Source organism: Apodemus sylvaticus, chromosome 6 (assembly GCF_947179515.1).
Source record: "Apodemus sylvaticus chromosome 6, mApoSyl1.1, whole genome shotgun sequence".
In the NCBI taxonomy this organism is placed as follows: domain Eukaryota; kingdom Metazoa; phylum Chordata; class Mammalia; order Rodentia; family Muridae; genus Apodemus; species Apodemus sylvaticus.
In genome coordinates, this window is record NC_067477.1 from 85385300 (window position 1) to 85402382 (window position 17083).

At 35.7% G+C, this 17083-nt stretch overlaps 1 protein-coding gene across 1 annotated transcript in view; it reads right to left on the reverse strand.

The window, feature by feature from the left end:
- The window catches only part of Dgkb (diacylglycerol kinase beta), a 750451-nt gene that overhangs the window by 335053 nt on the left and 398315 nt on the right, over positions 1–17083 (reverse strand). The gene's annotated exons all lie outside the window — the stretch shown is intronic.

Here is a 17083-nt window from a genome sequence, read left to right on the forward strand (position 1 = left end):
GATTGGATGTCATAATTAGAATATATTATGTGAGGAAAAGCAAAGATATTTTCTATAAAGGAAAAAAAACAATTAGAATTGAGTTTCAAACTATTAAAGTGCTATATAAATAATATATATTATTATATAATATACATATATGTATATAAATTAATGGATACTAATTATTATGAGTTATTCTAATTTATTAAGTGTCAAGGTATTACTGAATAATCAAATGTTTTGAATAAATGTTCTAGCAGTTGCCTAAATACTGTCAAGATTTTTATAATCCCTTTGTTAAATTTATCAGATTCAAAAGATACTTTATAAAACATTTGGAAATTGGTAAGGCATGACATCATCCAACATAAAACATGATCACTTACTAAATTCAATGGTAATGCAATAGCAATCCCTGGTGCTATAGATGTCTAGACAGCGCCTTCATGTTTTACTCGTATGTGTGTACATTTATGTCAGGGGACTCCTATGAGCATGTCTCTATTGATATATAAAAACTGAATATGAATATAAGTCTGATTCTTACTATTCCTGAATTTAAAAATAGTATCCATTTCATAATTTAGGAATTAATGTATTTTGACTATTTGAATGGTAAACACTACTCTTCTTTACTATAACAGTTTAAATTACATGTAAATCAATTTTGTAGAGTGATCTGAAACATGAGAATTTACTGTTGGATACTATTTGAGAACTTAAGGGCTAGACTAAGTTAATTAAATATTCAAAAAGGCAGCAAATTAACGAATTTGTAAACATTACTAAGGGATATAATAATTGCTTTAAACAATTTTCAACTTAATTTAGTTCCATGAAATATGCTTGGACACATGTAAATTATTTTTGAAGTTTCAAGAAAGAGTGTGATGGGATTGCAAGCTGGTGTAAGCACTCTGGAAATATGTTTGGCAGTTCCTCAGAAAATTGAAAATAGTAATACTGGAGGACCTAGCTATACCACTCCTGGGCATATACCTAGAAGATTCTCCAACATGTAATAAGAACACATGCTACACTATGTTCATAGCAACCTTATTTATAATAGCCAGAAGCCAGAAGGAACCCAGATGTTCCTAGAAAGAGTAATGGATACAAAAAATGTGGTACATTTACACAACGAATTCATGAAATTCTTAGGCAAAGGGATGGAACTAGAAAATATCAACTTGAATGAAGTAACCCAATCACATGGTTACTCAAAGAACACACATAGTATGCACTCACTGATAAGCGAATATTAGCTCAGAATCTCAGACTACCCAAGATACAATTCACTCAGAGTACCCAAGATACAATTCATAGACCACATGAAACTCAAGAAGAAGAAAGACCAAGTGGATTCTTTGGTCCTTCTTAAAAGGGGAAACAAAATACCCATGGGAGGAGATACAGAGACAAAGTTTGGAGCAAAGACTGAAGGAAAGACTATCCAGAGACTGTGCCACCTAGGGATCCATCCTCTATACGGTTACCAATCCCAGACACTAATGTGGATGCCAAGTGCTTGTGGACAGGAGCCTGATACAGCTGTCTCCTGAGAGGCTCTGCCAGATCCTAACTGATACAGAAAGAGATGCTCTCAGCCAACCACTGGACTGAGCACAGGGCCCCCAATGGAGGAGCTAGAGAAAGGTACCAAGGAGCTGAAGGGATTTGCAGATCGATAGGAGGAACAACAATATGAACCAACCAGTACCCCTAGAGCTCCTAGGGACTAAACCACCAACCAAAGAGTTGGAGGTACCCATGGCTCCAGCTGCATATGTAGCAGAGGATGGCCTTGTTGGACATCAATGAGAGGAGAGGCCCTTGGTCCTGTGAAGGGTAGTTGTCCCAGTGTAGGGGAATGCCAGGGCAAGAAAGCGGGATTAGGTGGGTTAGTGAGCAAGAGGAGGGGGAATAGGATGGGGGGATTTTCAGAGGATAAATAAGGAAAGGGGATAAAATTAGAATTGTAAATAAAGAAAATATCTAAAAATAAATGTAAATAAAGAAAATAATAATAATAATAATAATAAAGAGAATGTTGAATAAAGTAGTCAAAAGCAGGAAAGGATTGGAGAAAGTGAGAGACTGAAAAGGGAAGACTTTCATGTAGCAAAGATAAAGCCTTCACATGGAAGACATTTGATATCATATGACATCCTTTTCAGAGCCTCTGCAGATCTTTTTGAAAAGTTATAATCAGCTTCTGGGGGGTATTAGTCCTTCTTAGAAGGAGGAACAAAATATCCACAGAAGGAGATACAGAGACAAAGTGTGGAGCAGAGTCTGAAGGAAAGACCATCCAGATACTACCCCACCTAGGAATCCATTCCATATACAGTTACAAAAACCAGACACTATTGTGGATGCCTACAAGTGCTTTGCTGACGGGTGCCGGATATAGCTGTCACCTGGGAGGCTCTGCTAATGTATGACAGATACAGAAGGGGACACTCTCAGCCAGCCATTGAACTGAGCACAGGGTCCCCAATGGATGAGATAGAGAAAGGACCAAGGAACTGAAGGGGTTTGCAGCGCCATAGGAGGAACAACAATATGAGTCACCAAGTACTCCCAGAGCTCCCAGGGACAAAACCATCAACCAAAGAGTACACTTGGAGTTACCCATGGCCGCAGACACATTGGCAGCAGAGGATGATCTTGTTGGACACCAAATGGGGGAGAGGCCTTTGGTCCTGGAAAGACTTGATACCGTAGTGTAAAGGAATACAAGGACAGGGAAGCAGGGGTGGGTTGATTGGGGAAGGGGAGATAGCTTACGGGATTTTGGAGGGAGGGGGATCCAGGAAAGGAGACAGCATTTGAAGTGTAAATAAAGAATATACCTATTTTTTTAAAAAAGTTATAATCAAGATAGTTTTCATTATTTTTCTAATTTTATAATACAACCAAATTTTCATATTGTAACCATTACTTTTACAGTTTTCAATTTTGCTTTGGTGTTTATAGTAAACACTTTTATTTAGTCTTTAGTGCCAAAGAATAGTCTCTTAAACAATGTTCTAAAATTGTTATTTTCCAAAGTACATGATCTACCATTCCAAGTCATGTTTTATCTAGTATCTTGATGGTTACACCGTAGCTAGGTAATTTATGGGCGTGCTTCATCACCATTCAACAGATTGGGAAATGTTTACATGCAGTCACTCGTTTTTCAGACAAGGTATATATATCTTATAATATCAATGTTACTACTTTCATATTTATCTCCCTGATTACTGACTGTATTTTAATCATTGATTTATTTCTTTTATAAATAAAATAAATTACTCCACTTGGAGCTATCACTTACAAAAACAAAACAAAATAAAACAAAAAACCAGAAAGAAAGTATATGTCTTATATTGTCTGAAATGGCATGATTTTTGGTAGTTTAAGGTTTTGTTTTTGGTGGCAGGAGTAATCCCACTTCTTCAATGAAATACAGCTGAAATAAAGAGAAGCACATTTAAATATAAAACATTATACAGTTAATAAATGGGGTAGCATGATAGGAAGACATAATATGGATATTCATTTCTAAAACTTCCTTAATCCCAGAGTGGAAAGCTGTCAATTCACACCATGCAAAACCTCAATAAAAATAGTACTATGATCTTTTGTGGCAGTGCCAGGTGTTAAAACATAACTATGGCTGATATGTGGAAGTGAGAGTAACAGTGTGTCAACTTTGTAATACTTGATATTAAGGAATCCATTAGCATCATTGTGTAAAATTAAAAGATAACTTAAAGGAAAGGTATCCTTCTGAACAGAACGGATTTACAGATTTTAAAAACATTTCAATAGCTGGTTCTAAGCCTTTTGTTTTCTGTTTCAATTGAGGTTCTATATTTGATATTTTGAAGTCTTACAAGCCAGGCTCTACAACTTTCTCTGAATAGACTTAGCCATTTTACTGAAAGCTACTTTAGCGCTCCAGAACATCTTACTTTCTCAGACAGTTTTTGCCACAGTGCAGCCTGCAGTAACCTTTCTGTGACTGAGTCACGAATTCCTAAACACAGAGAATGAAATCACTAACATTGCCTTACATGCGGTGGTGTGAATGTACGATAATTGCTGTGTAATTACATGGTAATTATTGACCATTTAAGTACACTTAAGAACAGGGTGAGTACTATGTAATCAAAGACTAATTATCTGATTATTTCTGTCTTTTAAACTGCAGGCCTACAAGATATAAAAATTGCAAGTAACATGGTGATTAGTCACTGAACTACATGGTAACTTGAAGTAACCTGTAGAAAATGAATTTCAATTGTAATTCTTTTGAGAAATGATGGGAGGGTAGACATGATATATCATACTCATAATATAGTCACAGGAAATTTTATCAATATATTGTGCTAATAAGGTGTAAGTATTTAACTAATGATATTACATGTTTCATGAAGGAACAGCTCAATGGAAATATATATTACTCAAAAGAATAGTTAATAGATATATGAAACAATTTTTCTATGGCATGCATGTAAAACATGGACATTAGTTCATTATTGATCACACTGTAGATTGACTGTATGTACAAGACCTGCACAAGAACAACCCAGTGGAACAGCACACTAGGTGTGGCGGTCTCATGACAAGTAACTCTTGGCTGAGAAGTTATTGACAGATAGGGGATACGAATGAGTTTTCTTCGGGTGTGTAGCCCTGAAAGTCTACCCATCTCCAACAGGTATTCCATATTCTTGTTCATCAGAGGCAATAATGAGTGGAATCTGCAGCTTCTAAAATGAGAGACAGAGAGAGAGAGACAGACAGACAGACAGAGACAGAGACAGGGAGAGAAACAGAGAGAGAGAGACAGAGAGAGAGAGAGACACAGAGAGAGACAGAGGGAAAGAAAGAGATTGAGACACAGACACAGTGACGACAAAGAGACTGAGAGACATAGACACGGTGACACGGAAACAGACAGATATAGAGAGACATAGAGACAGATTTAAAAAGAAAGACCTTCAACTTGCAAAAAAAAAGTGATTGAAGGTTAGAAAGGACCCTAGAAGGGGAGAGGAATTGGGGTATATTTAGTCAAAACACATTGTACATATGTACAACATCCTCAAAAATTGCATTTCAATGTGCTATTATGGCGTTTAACAGGATACTCTGTAATATGGAGCAGTGTCAATAACTGGGGAAGTGATAGCAAAGAAGTATGAACACTGGATGCCAAAGCTGAGGCTAAATCAAAAGCACATTTCATTTTAGGAATAGTGGCTTACAACTGTAATCTACAAAGACTTAAAACAGCTTAGAAAAGATTCTTGCAAGTTTGAGACTAGCCCAGGTGCTATAGCAAAGCTTTTATTTAAAAATACACAATAAAAAACAATATTGCATTTCTTAAGGTGCTTCTCAGCCATCCGAATTTATTCAGGTGAAAATTCTTTGCTTAGATCTGTACCCCATTTTAATAGGGTTATTAGGATCCCCGGGGTCTAACTTCTTGAGTTCTTTATATATATTGGATATTAGCCCTCTATCGGATGTAGGGTTGGTGAAGAACTTTTCCCAATTTGTTGGTTGCTGTTTTGTCCTTTTGAAAGTGTCCTTTGCCTTACAGAAACTTTGTAGTTTTATGAGGTCCCATTTGTCAATTCTTGATCTTAGAGCAAAAGCTATTGGTGTTCTGTTCAGGAACTTTCCCCTGTGCCCATGTCTTCAAGGGTTTTCCCCAGTTTCTTTTCTATTAGTTTCAGTGTGTCAGGTTTTATGTGGAGGTTCTTGATCCACTTAAAGTTGAGCTTAGTACAAGGAGATAAGAATGGATAAATTCTCATTCTTCTGCATGGTGACCTCTTAAGAAATGCTCAACATCATTAGTGATTAGGGAAATGCAAATCAAAACAACCCTGAGATTTCACCTCACACCAGTCAGAATGGCTAACATTAAAAACTCAGGAGACAGCAGGTATTGGCGAGGATGTGAAGAAAGAGGAAAACTCCTCCACTGCTGGTGGGATTGCAAGATAGTACAACCACTATGGAAATCAGTCTGGTGTTTCCTCAGAAAACTGGACATGACACTTCTGGAGGACCCTGCTATAACTCTCTTGGGCATATACCCAGAGGATTTCCCAGAATGCAATAAGGACACATGCTCCACTATGTTCATAGCAACCTTATTTATAATAGCCAGAAGCTGGAAAGAACCCAGATGTCTCTCAATGGAGGAATGGATACAGAAAATGTGGTTTATTTATACAATGGAATACTACTCAGCAATTAAAAACAATGAATTCATGAAATTTTTAGGCAAATGGTTGAAACTGGAAAATATCAGCCTAAGTGAGGTAACCCAATCACAAAATAATACACATGGAATGCAATCACTGATAAGTGGATATTAATTAGCCCAGAATCTCTGAATACCCAAGACCCAATTAGCATATTAAATGCCTCCCATGAAGAAGTAAGGAGAGGGCCCTGATCCTGGAAAGGCTTGATCCAGCATTGTAGGAGAGTACCAGGACAGAAAAAGGAGGGAGGTGATTGGAGAATGGGTGGAGAGAAGAGGGATTATGGGACATATGGGGAGGGGGGAAGTGGGAAAGGGGAAAGCATTTGGAATGTAAACAAAGAATTTAGAAAATAACAAAAAAGAACCCCCGCCAAAAAAATATTGCATAATTTCCTTAGTAAATGCATGAGATTCAAGTTGCTGCCATTTACGGTTCCCACCATGGTCTTTGTGAATATTAAATTCAATGAACACTGTATAGATAATTATGTGTAATCATTCCAGAACACAATACAGATGCTTATCAAACATGTTTGTCAACTTTATAAAGAAATATTTAGGAGACTTTTTTAACAGTTACATTTCCAAAAGAAATATAAATTTAGGGGTGGCAAAACTGAGCAATAAAATGGGGAAATTTATGTTGTTTACATGTTTCTTATGAGACAATGATTCTCAAACACCATAATGGTGTGAAAAAGCAAAGATCTACACCACAAGGGGAGGGAGAAACTGTCGAGACCATATCCAGGGTTAGGCATGGCCCCCGGTGGAGGCATGGGACCAGCCACCCATCTCCAAAATTTTAACCCAGAATTGCTCCTGTCCAAAGGAAATACAGGGAAAAGGAGTGGAGCAGTGACTGAAGGAAAGGCCATCCAGAGACTGCCCCACCTAGCGATCCATCCCACATGCAGACACCAAACCCAGACACTATTGAAGATGCCAAGAAGTACTTGCTGATAGGAGCTTGATACAGCTGTCTCCTGAGAGGCTCTGCCAGATCCTGACCAACACAGATGCAGATGCTGGCAGCCAGCCTTCAGGACAGGGACCCCAATGGAGGAGTTAGGGGAAGGACTAAAGGAGCCGAAGAAGCCTTCTCTGGCATCTATGTTAGGGGAGGCCCTTGGTCCTGTGAGAGCTTGATGCTCCAGTATAGGGGAATGCTAGGGCAGTGAGGTGGCAGTGGGTAGGAGGAGGAGCACCCTCACAGAAGCAAGGTGAGGGGGATGTGATAGGGGATTTGCAGAAGGGAAACAGGGAAAGGGGATAATACTTGAAATGTAAATAAATAATATGTCTAATATATAAAGAAATGCTTCTCATATTGTGGTGAACCTCAACCATAAAATTATTTTGTTGCTATTTCGTAGCTGTAATTTTACTAATGTTATGAATTATAATATAAATGTCTGATATACATGATATCCAGTATACAAACCCAAAAGATTGAGACCCACGAGTAGAGAACCATTGTTCTTAAAGACATTGTTATATTGAACAGTTACGATTTAAGTTAATAATTATAAAAAACATATTTAAAGAACATGCTGCTTTTCCCTTGGCTGAAAAAGAAAGATGGCTGGAAAAACTAATAATTTGAGGCTTGAAATAGGGATCATATTTTTCTATCATGAAGAGATTATGATATTTTATATGTAAACACATATGGAATTCTAGAATAGTAATATACTCATTTTCTGTAAAGCCATTGAGTGATGGATTTAAATCTCTTGCCTGAAGGATAAAAATGACTAATACCATCCAAATGCCATCAAAAGAAAACACGGTTACATTGATTTTTGAAAAAAAATTTTGGCAATGTCATTTGTAAGTATAATTGATTTAAATTTTAATTTCATTTTAGTTATAATAGAATCACATCACTACCATTTCCCTCTCCTCCCTTAAACTGCTCTGAAATATTCTTAACTCTCCAGCTCTCCCACATTCCACTCTAAGTTTGATAGCCTAATTTTCTTTGATTATCATTGTTACATAAATATACACATATATCTGTATATCAATGTATGCACAATCTGTAGATTAAAGCCTGCTGGGTCTGTTCTTGTTGTTTGTATTTATAGTTTAGGAATTGTCATTGTATTAGATAACCAATGTTGGGGGCAGATGGGTAGGAGAAACCAGTTCTTATCTATATCATTTGTTATCTATAGTTCTTTGATTAGGAGTGAAATCCATGAAGTTTTCTCCCTTTTATCTTCTCATGTCTGTTGATATTGCCATTTTTTCTGGTCTACTTTATGCAGCTACTTATTGCAAAGAGCACTTCATAACAGACTTTCTGGTGTTCTGGGTGCTAAAATCTTTTCCAGCCCCTCTTCCAGAATGTTTCGTGAGCCATAATTGCAGGAGCCGATTTCAATGTATCGAGGCTGGACATCCCTCTGCATTGTGTCCAGTTGTGGTTTCTATGCTGCTCTCCACTTGCTCTAAAGAGAAGCTTCTTTGTCGAAGTGTTTTTCTGGGTCTGGGTCAACCCTATTAATATAGCTTTTTTCAAGCCCCATCCATTTATCTGTAAACATTATGATTTTACTTTTACTTACATCTGAATTGTATTTTATTTCTTATAAGAAACAGGTTTTCACCATCAGTTCATCTTTTGAAGGCTATCCACACTGTTTCCATTTTCTGGGTATTGTAAACAGGTGGCAGTGAGTATTGCTAAGGAACTATACATTCTTTAGGCACATGTCAAGGTGTGATGTAACTTGCTCTTACACTAGATTTATTTTTAGATTTTTTTTTGAGGATTTTTCCATATTGATTTCCAGAGCATTTTCTCAATTTGATTTCTCACCTATGGGGAATGGTAGGAGCCCTGAGTGAATTAAATTCTGAGTGAATGCAAGCTGTTGCCTTGAGCACAGGTGTGTCAAGAACCCTGATACATCATTCCCATGGAAATGGCAAGAGCTTACTCCAGTGAGATAACCAGGGGTATCAGAGCCTTCCTCTTCCCATGTGTGGGTGTTCATAGTTGTGTTCAGAAATTGTCTATCCTACCTTCCCTCTTGTGGGTATTTCCAGCCTGAAGACTGCTCACCTACAGAGATTGCTCCTACTGAGATCACCTAAACCTGCTTCCTAGACTTAGCTGTAAACAGTAAAACCTGCCTTCTTCATTCAGTTATATGCTCTAACACCATCTCCCTGTTCAACTGGAGACGATAAACATGGCGAGCTTCAAAGGTGCTAGAGAATCCTTATCAGGGATCCTGGTCCAGTTGATCCCAGTTTTTCCTGCATGTAATTAAGCTTGTCTTTCCTTTGTTCCTTCTCTGCCCTCTTGGGTCAGTCTGTGCAGCTGTAAAAGATGAAGCTCAAGCAGCACCAACAGTGAATAAGGGTTCCACTTTCCCCCAAACCATCCCTTCTTGGCAGTTCTTATGTTGATCTTAGCCATTCTGACTGAGAGGAGATAAGAATCTCTATAAAAATAATCTCTTTTGATTTGCAGCTCCCTATTGGCAAATATGATGAACAAATTTGAGGTATACCTTAGCCAAATTCATTTCTTTTATAGAGAATTTTTTGCTTAAATCCCTTACAAATTTTTTATTTTTTCATTTGGTTCCCTGTCTTTTGCTTTCTGAATCCATTTTATGTTCTGAGTAACGAATCTCTGTTAGATGTGTATCTTCCAAAGATTCTCTTCCATTCCATGTTTTTCTTCTTCTTTCCGTTGTTTCCTCTGTTGCACAAAATCATTTCAATTTTTTTACTGTCCTTTTGGTCAAATGTTGGCTTTGTCTGTAATTACTGGGCAAATGGAGCCCTATTTAGACAGGTCTTTCCTACACCTGTATCTTGTAGAGTATTGCCTTTGTTTTCTTCTAGTGTTTCAGGATTCAAATTGAGGTCTTGGATAAAATTGGAGTGACAGATATTCATCTAATTTTCTTCTTCACCTGGACATTCAGTTTTCCCAGCAATATTTGTTGAGGACACCATCTTTTCTCTTTTATAATTTTTCCCTTTATTGAATATCATATGTCAATAGTTACTCATACTCAGGTTTGGTTTACTATTTTATTCCATTGTTTTACATATATTATATAAAATATAAAATATATAAAATATAATATATATTATATTTTATATATTATATTATATATAATAATATACACATTAAAATATAATATATTACATAAAATATAATATATGTAAAACAATGTAAAATTATATATAAATATATATAATATTTTATATAATGTATACTATAAATTCACATAAACATATTATATAACATATATATTAAATTTATATATAATATATATAATATATACACTTTTGTTTTGGTACCATACTGCTTTTGTAACTAAAGATCAACAATATATCTTGAAGTCTTGAGTAGTATTCCTCTATCTGTTCAGCATTCGTTTGGCTGTCCTGACTCTTTTCACCTTTTATAGTATTTTCTTTCTTTTATAATTTTTTTATTTTTTTTATTTCTAATTCTATGGAGACAGTCATAGGTATGTTTACAGAAGTTGCATTGATTCTGCAAATTGGTTTTGCTACAATGGTCATTTTCAAAATGTTATTTCTACAGATCCATGAACACAGGGTCCCTTTCCATTTTCTAGTCTTTCTCAAGCTCTTCTTTCGGATATGTAAAATTTTCATTGTGAAGTTCCATAACAGCTCTGACCAAGTTTACTCAAAGGTATTTTATTGTCTCAAAGATATTGGTGCTACTGTAAATAGTAGTATAAAAATAATTGATTTCTCAGTGTGTTTGTTGGTGGTATATGGGAAAGCTACTGACTTTTCTTTTTGGTGTGCTGCCACTTTGCTGACATTGTCCATTGTTTCTAGAAGTGCTCTGGTGGTAAGCTCTCATGTATAATACCCTATAATCTAAAAATAGGAATAATTTCAGTTCTTTTCCTATTATTTTTGTTTTACTCAAGGATTTTCAGTGTTTCTCTACTATGCAAAAACATTCCACAAGTCACAACATTCTTATGAATATATTTCTTAGGCTTATTTTAGATTAATCCTTAATTTGTCATTTTGTCCTTCATCAAATTCTATTTTCAAATAAATCACAAATAAATTTAAGTTCTGTCATGTACAGTTAGCTAGAAATAAATTTGGTTCAGTAAAATAGTATTGGTGGTCATGCATGATGTTGTTATTAAGATGCAGTATAAGGGATATGATTGATAAGAATTGATTAATATATGTATAACTCCCAACGTATTATTTTTAATTACAACTCATTAGTGATTTCTACTTCACATTACAGTGTCAGTAGTGTTTCTTCAAGAAGATTGTTATTCTATTAGGGTATATGTGTGAGGAGTGTGTGTGTGTGTGTGTGTGTGTGTGTGTGTGTATGTGTTTGGAGAGAGAGAGAGAGAGAGAGAGAGAGAGAGAGAGAGAGAGAGATGTATATTTATCACAATCCACAGTCCTTTTTCTCCTTTATTCCTTTTAAATCTCTTTATTAAGATATGAATAACATATAAGTGACTATGCACTCTTATTAACTTATAATTTAAAAATTTTACCTACTGCATTAATAGCAAAATTAATTAGGTATTTATATAATTAAATCATGGTATGTTTCAAAAATAAAAAGAAACTCGTGGTGCTTTGAGTTAAAATGGACACCATAGCCTCATGTATTTGAATCTTTACTCATCATGGAGTGGCGCATTTAAGAAGAATTAAGAATAGCCTTATTGAAGCAGCCCTTGCCAGGTCTAGTTCTCTCTCTTCTTGCCACCTGTGGATCGGAAAGTAACTCCAGCTACTGCTACACTACCAGGCATACCACCATGGTCTTTATCATAATGATAATGGAGTATGCTTCTGGAACTGTAACCAAGCCCCTATTTAAACCCTTTTCATTTTAAGAGTTGTACTTCTTTCTAAGCTTATCATAGACTATGTTCATTATTTATTGATTTTTATTATATCTTATGAGCTTACCGAACATCACTTAAGGCCTTGGAAAAATTAGTAAGTGAGTAAGTAAGTAACTAGTAAGAAACTAGCATAAATGATGGACAGGAATATGTGCACATCCATTTGTTTAAATTGCATAACTTTATTTCAGATGACAGTAGACATTTGGATTAAAATAACTATTTCACTGGTGATCATGCAAAGATGTTTTCTTTTAGAAACAAAAATACTAATATTTTAAATTCATATTTCTATAGGAACAGCAAAAGTGTATCGTAAAATAAAGAGTTGTCTTGGTCATGGTATCTCTTCATAGCAATAGTGAGACAAAAAACATGACTAAGACAACAGTTCATATTTTACGGTAGCTTACTATGAAATATATGTTAGCATACACACACACACACACATATTATAATACATTTCTTAGAAATAAAACAGGATGGTAATTTAGACTGACTTTTGACTCTCTTACCATAAACAATTATGTAGTTTTCTTAAAGTAAGACTCTCCTTTGTGCTACCATCTCCTAGTAAGTTGCCCCCAGAAAATGGCATTAGTGTAGAAAAACAGGATTCCTAGCTCATGTTCTTTGGATGTCTATAAGGTAAATTAAAAAAATTGTACACTATACTTAGGAAATTTAGACCTAAACTAAAACAAGAGCAAAAATATATAAAAACTTAGTATCTAAGAGTGATAAGAAAGTTAACATTATTAAACAACCTTTCAAACATATAGAAATTAATTCTATATTTCTTTATTGGCAAATACATGTAAAGAGTGGCATACCTGAAAATGTCTTCCTTTATTTCTCACACAATTGATATAACCAAAGAGATTTCCATTTTTAGCATTTATGCACAAAATGTCCATAGAATTATAATTACTGAAACAATAAACTAGTCAAAAATAACGAGGAAGGAATTTCAATTGGAAAGGAGAAAAATTATTACCTTGTATAAAAAATGTTCTTATATATATAGACTTGCTACTCATAAGGTCTATTAAACCATGGGCAAACTTATAGTAAACAATAATTATAATGATCTTGTTCACATTATCCATAGAAAGTAAAACTTATCTTGAAGAGAACCTAACAAAGAGAATGATAGACATCTACAGTGAATATTTTATTATAGTGATGAAAGAAATTAAGAAATGTTAGATGATAGATCTAGTCACATATCACCTATCTATTAACCATCTTTCTGTAATCCATGAACTGTATGTCATCTATTTATCAACTGTCTTTCTTCTATCTGACATCTACCTCTATCAATCATATTTTAATATCACCCATCTGTTAATCATCTATTTACTTAACATGTGTGTATCATCTATCTTTCTTATATCTATCTTATATCTTTCTATTTATATATCTATCACCCAGCATGGGAAAAAGTGAAGCATACCATCAGCAAACAGAAAAATGTATATAAATATCATATATGTGCACATGCACACATGCGCACAAACACACACACACACATACACACACATATACACACATACACACCAACACACACACAGACACAACTCAAAATGATGAAGGTACAAAACAACAGGATGTGAATAAAATGAGAGCAGTACACATTTTGTCGTAAGAGTATCAAATTAAAGAGTCACTTAAAGACTTACTCATTCTGTTCTTAAGTTTGACATGTACTTACCATGTGACCTTCATCTACCCCATAATAAATGCACAACTGTATAAAGTTTATGTGTGCAGGCATTTTATTAGGCAAGATCTGGAATTTGTGTATTACATGTGTGATAACTAATATAAGAAGTAACTGGATTTTGTATGATTGAATGTATATAAATAGTTACAAAGCAATAACAACAATTATTGATAGGTGCTTTGCATCTTTGCTAGAAACAACCTGATTTTTAGGGTTATGAAATTTCCTGGAAGATAAATGTGGTGAGACAGGCATTTTCCAGTCATAAATAGTTAGAGAAGGGCCTGCTTGCAAATGAGCCGAGAGTAAAAAATGGAAATATTTTGGAAACCATGGGAGAAGCAAGAGAAACTTTGAGTAGCTCTCAGTAAAACAGAATTTTTATTATTTGTATATTAAAAGAATGAGAGTGTGAAAAATTTTGCTCACTCTTCCTGCCCCCAAATGGCTTTCCTAAGCATCTGTATGTGCTAAAAAGGAAGAGACTTATGAGTTTGCTCATATACCTTCACAATTCAGAGAAACATGATATGACTATTTCTGTTCTATCTCACAGGGAACATGGAAAGAATAGAAGAATATACATGGTAACACTATCTGGAGGAACCAGAAGCAAGGGAAATTTTTATCAGCCAGCGTGCTGACATAACTATTTTGTCTAATGACAGAGCAACAAGAGATTGTTCTGGTCAACTTCTGAGTCCATCAAAGTATGATCTCCCATTGTCTATAACAGCAAAAGGAACTTTCCAATATAGGATCCCTTCTTGCTTATAACTGTAGTTGAGCTGAATGGTCAGTTTTTTCCTAACAAAGACAAAGACATGAAGATAGAGAGAAGTATTTCTTTAAAAGTACAAATACCATTTTAAAAGAAAGAAACACAAATTATTTAAATAAAAGTAAAAAGAAACTTCCAAGGGAAACTGACTGACCCTAAGTGAATGGAAATAATGAATTCAATTTTATTCTCATAAATCAATTCAGTAAAGAGAGAGATGGCCAACTGAACAACTAGATACATGAAAATAAAAATGGAACCTAAAAATCTTTTACAAGTGTACAGTGGATTCTCAGGGTCACGTTGATTTGCATTTCCCTGATTATTAAGGATGCTGAATAATTCATTAAGTGCCTCTCAGCCTCTCTGAGAAGGGATGCTCATTGTAACAACTTTCATGAACCATACAATTGAAGGTCTCTGCCAAAGCATATAACAAAGAGAAGATGAAAAAAGAAGTAGAAGAGGAAGAGGAAAAGAAAGGAGAGAAGTTGTTCAAATCACAGATGCCGCAGAAAACCTATCTCTTTGATCGTGATATGAGCTACAGTGAAGATGCAAAATTAAAAAAAAATACTTTCAACATTCAATAACTATATAGAATTTATAATTGTCTTGGTGTGCTTCTCTGTTGCTGAGATAAACAGTGGCTGAAACAGACTTGAAGGAGGGAAGGATTTACTTGTCTTATAGTATAGTTATGGTTGATTACCAAAAGAAGTCAGCACAAGCACTCATGCAGGAACGTGGAGGCAACAACTGAAGAAAGACCATGGAGGAATGGTGGCTTCTGGCTTGCTTCCCTTACCCACACTCAGCAAGTTTGGTCATACAACCCAAACCACAAAACCAGGAATTGCAACACCCAGCGTGTACTGAGCTATCTCACATATATCATCAGTCAAGATAATGTTCTACAGACATGCCTATATAAGCCAATCAGACAGAAACAGTTTCTCAGTTGAGCTTCCTTCCTCTCTATGTATAAGACTGAAAAGCAAGATTGACTATCATGATCACTAACATGAAAATGAGGGGTTTTTAATAAACAAACAATAACTTATCCAGACATGAAACTAAGAAAATAGTTCCATTTCTAATAGCACTAAAAAGAGTAAAACATAGAAAAAAAACTTATCAGAAAGATTATTTCTAAACAAAAGCAAAGCCTGATAAATAATTAAGAAACAGATAACGTCTTATATTTATAAATTAAAGAACTTAATGGTGTATAAATGTCCATGGCACTAAAACAGACTTTGCGTATTCAGTGACATCTTTATCATAATCTCAAAAGTGCTTTTAAAGAAAGAGAAATAAACAATTCTGAGATTCATATGGAATACCAAAAAATACACAAATTGGCAGAACAACTTTGAACAAATCTGAGACTTCACACTTCCTCCAGCAATCAAGATAGCACAATAAGGACATAAGGCAGGTACAGAGCAGTGGAGGAGAATGGAAAGCTCAGAAGTTAATCTGCACATATGCAAGCAACAGATCTTCAGAAGGGCTGCCAAGCACATACCCTAGAAAAGGAAAATGTTCACATGGTTTTAGGAAGACTAGATATCAGAATCCAGGAGGATAAAAGTAGACTATTATCTTATATCACAAAAGATTATTTTAAAATAGATTCAAAACACACATAAGATTTTAAAGGGGATTGCACTAAATCTGTAGAGTGCCTTTGGTAGGATGGCCATTGTTACTATGTTAATTCTGACAATACATGAGCATGGGAGATCTCTCAGGACTCAATGGGAGGGACCCTAGATGAAATACCCTACAGTGGGGAGAAGGGACTTGTAGAGCCCACCTCCAGCAGAAAGATCGAGTGAAGGGTGTGGTTGCTATCCCACAATCAAAACTCTGACCCATAATTGTTCCTGTGTAAAAGAACTGCAGGGATGGAAATGGAGAGGAGCCTGAGGAAAAGTAGGTCCAGTGATAGGCCCAAAGTGGGATCCAGCTCAAGGGGAGTTCCCAAGGCCTGACACTATTACTGAGGCTATGGAGCACTCACAAAATGGGACCTAGCATGACTGCCCTCAGAAAGATAAAAGAACAGCTGAAAGAGTCAGATGCAGATATCTGCACCCAGTCAGTGGACAGAAGCTACTGACCCCTGTGGTTGAATTAGAAAAAAAGCTACAAGAACCAGAGGACTAGGGTAACCTTGTAGGAGGATCAGCAGTCTCAGTTAACCTGGACCCTGGAGATCTCTCAGACACTGGATCACCAACCAGGCTGCTGATATAAGGCCCCCAACACATGTACAACATAGGACTGCTGGGTATGGGTTCCATTAGAGAAGATTCAACTAGCCCTCAAGAGGTTGGAGGCCCCAAGGAATTTAGGGATATGGTGGGTTTGGGGGTGGGTGTGAACATCCTTATGGAGAC